Here is a 5,075-nt window from a genome sequence, read left to right on the forward strand (position 1 = left end):
CATCAAACTGTGCGCTTAATCCTCATTTATTGATTCATTTCTTTAATTCTAATGATAATGCTGAAACTTTTAAGCCCCCCCCCCTCCCCGTCACTCAGCTGTAGGAAATCTGTAAGTACATGTTGGTCTAATGGGGGTCCATGTACTGATCAGCGGGGTCGAGCAGCCTCTCTTTGGTTCCCTCACCTCCACTTTCCGCCCACCGCTGACTGACGGGCCCCCCTCCCTCCCTCCTTCACCCGCTCCGCGACCACCAGGACGCGCAGCCCCTCCCGTGTGGATGACAGGTGAACGTGTACACGCTTTTTTTAAATTTACCTCCTCAGACAGAAGGAACAGAGGCTGACAAAGTGATGCACAAARGCATCAGAACAGGGGGGGCGACACTGAGTAGAGTTGTGAGAAACACACCGCCAGGAAATAAAGAAAAAGAAGCAGAAGAGGCGAAGATGAACTGATTGTTTCCTGAAATTATCCTCTTTTTTTTTGGTTTGCTTGTCTCTTGTTTTCACAGCTTCTGAATGCGCGCGCAGAGCTTTCAGCTGGCGGTAACAGGCAGCGAATATATGGCACCCTAAAAGTGTCAGAGCAGCCTTTAGCTGTGAATGGGCGACACGTGGAAAAGCTGCTTCTCCCTGAGAGGCTTTGCGCTTCTTTGCCAGATCCATCGCAGTGTCACACAGACCTCTCTTCCCCTTTTTTCCCCCCTTCTTGTTCTTCCACACCCCCCTCCCCTCCAAAGCGATCTCCTCAAGGGGCAATGACTGCCTCCATTAATGATTCACGGGCTCAAATAAAAGGGATTTAAGTTGACGTTGCGTCACGTGAGCAGGGCGCATAATACTGCGCGGTGTTATGGCACAGGGAAGAAAACCAGGAGTCCCGGTCTGTGGCCGTATGATGCAGATTATATGCTGGTTACCCCCGCTTTCCGACAGGGGAGTCCTCCCTTTGTAGGTTTCTTGTTGGAAAGTGGAGGAAGAAGGAAAAAAAAAAAAAAAAGAAGGAACGAATGTCGCTCTAGAGGCGCGGGGCGGACTGGAGCGGAGAGGATCCCCGTTTTTTTTTTTCTTCTTCAATTTTTTTTTTGGTCTTGTGGATGTGTACTCGGCTGTCACGGACGGATATGTTTTTCCACGCGGACACACTCAGAGCCCGAGCTTTGGGAGGATGGATTTTATTTTGAGGTATTTCCGCCGATTGTTCATTACTGTCGTGAGTTATTGCTGCGCGCGAGAGAGGTCAGTGCAAAGAGAGAGAGAGAGAGAGAGGGGGGTGATCTGTTTTGATTTATTTATTTTTTAAAGAACGAGAAACCAATAAAAACTCGCATATTTATTAAAAATAGGCTTCACCACGCTGAATATAAAGTAGTGTATTTTTAAACATAACCTTTTCATGGTGGATCAGGTGGCGTTTTCATTTTCACTAAATAAACGCATCACTGATCCTTTTAAATCACAGCAACATAATTTAGAAAACTACACAGCTATAACCATTTAAGCAGCTATTTGGAGATTAAAAAAATAGACCCCTCTTTGTAAATAAAGCAGCCATTTCTCCACTTCCAGCAAAACACTTAACAGAGAGCGCACGGCGGTCCAGGATTCAACCTGTCCCATAAAACCCAAACAACCAGCGTCTTAACACTGTTTTATGTCCGTGTCTGCGCGTAAACGATACATCAAAACGATYTCCATAAATAAGAAAAAAAGAGAGAAAGAACAAAAAAAAGAAGACGAAAGTTAGGAGTGGTGGGCTTGTGTCGTTCCGCCGGGGGGAAATGAGGATATAATGGAAGACGGAGTGCCATCCAGGACCGGGCTGAGGTCACGGCGCTCCAGTGTGATTTATGGGCGCGGGGACTTGGGGAAGATGGTGAGCGCGAGCTAATGACTGTTCGATCCGTTCTTCTGCTTCTTTTTTTTTGTGGGAAAATAGACGCTGAGGAGCAGCAGCAAAACAATAAACACTATATTTGCATAAGGGCCCATTTTTCCCTCATTAGTTTTTTTTTTACGCAGATGAGCTAGAATATTCATCTGGAATGTTGATTTTTGTTTTTAAACCCAAGAGGAAAACATATGTTTTTATTTATGCTTTTTTATATCTCATTACTGCATCTTTTTGCACAGTTTTATGTATTAAAAACAAGATCGTTTTTGGGTTGTACAAGTTGTAAATGCGCGTTTAACCACTGCTTTAAATTCCGTTTTTTTTAAATATTTCAATATTATTCTCAAAATTTCTAAAAATAAATAAATAAATAAAGCATTTCATGGAAATTATTTATTTTTTTATTTGAGCAATAAAACGAGGGGCCTAATAGTAATTGCTCATTAAATTCGAGTAAAGATAATGAATAAAAGCATACAATAAARTGCAAACCACTTTAAAAGTGTTGTTAGAATTAGAATAAAAATAAAAATAAAAATAAATAAAGTGAAGCATTTTGTTGTTTGTACTTCTTGCAGAATCCCAGCCGAGTAATCTCAGGCCATCCCCCGGTCTCGGAAACCCCCTGAGCTGCCTCCGGTGAGTCCATATATCTTTATTGATTTGTGTTATGAATGCTTGATGGTGATATTCTTATTCAATTCCTAATAAGCACCGCACACGCGCACCAAAGGCTTGAGAAGCRGCCCGTGGCTTGTAACATTTCCGTGTAGCACCAATACGACCAACCCGAGAGCAATAATTCCTTCTCCTCCACTTGTCTTTGTGGTGTAATTTGTCACCATAAAAGTGACGAAGGGGAATCGCGGCTCTTGGAGCGGTGCCTTTTACTCATTTCAAAAACTACTTTCTGTGAAAGCCATCTGCTGCAGCCTGCTGCGCTGAAGCTTTTAAAATATAGTTTCTTTTTCTTTTTATTTGTCTTTGCACCTTTTATCAATATTTTTGTTTTGTTTCTTCCCACGTTGCCATTTTCTTTCTTTTTCTTTTTTTTTTTTTTCCTTTTTGCCCCCAGTTCGCCTTTTTACGCGCGACAGAAGCCCTCTCTCCTCAGGGCCAAATTACAAGAGAAAAGCGCGAATCAGCGTTTTAGCGACAAAAATGAACAAAGAAGTAAATAATTATCCAAAAGGGGGAAGCTATTGAAAGAAAAAGGCCAAGTTAGCTAAAAGAAGAAAAGGGGGAAACAAATCCTGGTGTGTGTGAATTTTTCTCCCACTCCACCTCCCACGCGTGGCTTCTACCTTTCTTGAAATTTTGGTAGAATCTTGAAACGCTTGCTCCTGTTTACAGCTGAGCTGAAGTGTGTGTGTGTGTGTKTGTGAGAAAGAACCATAAATCTAATTCTCTCAGTCTTTCTTTGCCTTCCAAAGACAGAGGGATTCCCTCCCCTCCACCTCGCCTCGCCGACACCACCTCTCCTCTTCCACGCTGCGCGTCCTCTCGCTTTGCCTCTTTCCTGATGAAACTTCTGGCCATTTTTCATTCCCCCTCCACACTTTTTTTTTTTGCTCCTACTTGGGGGTGTTTTCCTTTAATATCGAGGACAGCTCGCCTTTGATCTGCAGCTCGGATCAAAAAATGAAGCTCTGGAGAGCCACAGGGTGCAGAAACGACAAAAAAAAAAAAAAAAAAAAAAAAAGAAAAGAAAGCAGCGCGCGTCTTTTAGAGGGGGATGAAAACGGCATATTAATGCAAAAATGCAGGTGAATGATTAATCCGTGGACAGAAGCTCTTTATAAAAATCCTACATGCTCAAAGTATCCCTTTGTATTCCTTTCGCTTCGCAATCTTGAGTTTCTTTCTAACAAACTGCTCAAAATCGACTTTTTTAGTTTGAGGTGTTTGAAAAATAAAAATAAAAAAATGAAAATAAATGTAATGTTATGTTTCCTAGACGCTCTGCCTGRTTTTGGTTGGGGGAGGAGGAGAAGGCAACCACTTGATTTGTACTGCCTTTCCAAGGCGCTACTTCATTTGCATAATTTTTCTTGTCTATGGTGACGCTGTGGTTCGGGGCAGTTCACTGGTGTCTGCATGGTACTGGTGAAGGATCTCACAGTGAAGCAAAGCCCTGGTCGACCTGAATTTTGCTATGAAGCCCTGTCTGTTGGTCTGTGCCATGAGGACAAGTCCAGTTGTGAGACCAGAGAAGTCTTGTCTTGCTGACCCGAGCGCTCGCGCCTRCTTTTGTAATCTCGGTTTGCCCATCCACGTCGAGTAAGGAGGAAAGGAAAAGGGGGGTATCCTCTTTGGCTTTTCCTTTTYGGTCTGTGCCTGCTAATGCTTGCTGAATGGCAGGGCGCAGTCTGCTCCTTCACCCAGTCAGCCCTGCCTTTAAAACTCTCCTCTGGATTACAGCTTTGATCGATTCCGTCGCTGAATGAGAAAATATTGCCCGGTGCTCTGCATTCATCGTGAGAGGATCAGGTAAGCAGGGCCAGAAATAGGCTCCCTCTCGGTTGTAAATGGTRGAGTTTGTGTGTCGCGCGGTGATTTATCACCGTATGACTTAGATCTCGGTTCAGGAAGAGTTCACACACACTCACACACACGCGGATCTGTTTTTTTTTCTTCCTCTCTCGCGCGCGGAACCAAGAGAGCTGCGCTGAACTCAAATTTTTTTGCCTTTTGTCTCCTTTATTATTATTATTATTGCTTTGCCATTTGTGACTGTCGCGATGGTTCGCCACGAACCGAACCCCAGAACSGATTTGGTCCCTCCTGCCGGCCTCCATGAGCGCGCACACGGAAGAGACCAGCTTTCAGGCTGCAGTTTTTAAAGGGGCATGTCTGGTTTTTAAGCTGTTCGCTTCTAAAGACTCCACTTCATACTTTTACACAATTTTAGTTTTATTTAATTATAATTTAAAAASCCTTTCGATTCTCTTAACTTAAGGGATCATTTAATCCAAATAAAATTAATCAATGTTATTTTATTTTCAGAGTATTGAGGTCATTAGATAAKAAACATGTGGGCCTTTTTAAATGAAACGAGCTGGAATATGAATGCATTTAGTAATTGATTTAGTATAGTTTTGTATTTTTTAATTTTGCTTAAAAAATGGTGTGCCATCTGTGATGAAGCGGCGGGTAGTGGTAAATATGAGAAACAGAAG

The 5,075-nt window shown here is 42.8% G+C and overlaps 1 protein-coding gene across 1 annotated transcript in view; it reads left to right on the forward strand.

Moving 5' to 3' along the window:
• Nucleotides 1-2,503: 2,503 nt before the first annotated feature.
• Nucleotides 2,504-5,075, forward strand: part of hoxa3a (homeobox A3a) — a gene marked incomplete at its 5' end in the record, with an annotated part of 7,660 nt that continues 5,088 nt past the window's right edge. Inside the window, 1 exon segment of the mRNA XM_014011215.1 lies at nt 2,504-2,535.

Source organism: Austrofundulus limnaeus, unplaced genomic scaffold, assembly GCF_001266775.1.
Source record: "Austrofundulus limnaeus strain Quisiro unplaced genomic scaffold, Austrofundulus_limnaeus-1.0 Scaffold78, whole genome shotgun sequence".
NCBI classification, from domain to species: domain Eukaryota; kingdom Metazoa; phylum Chordata; class Actinopteri; order Cyprinodontiformes; family Rivulidae; genus Austrofundulus; species Austrofundulus limnaeus.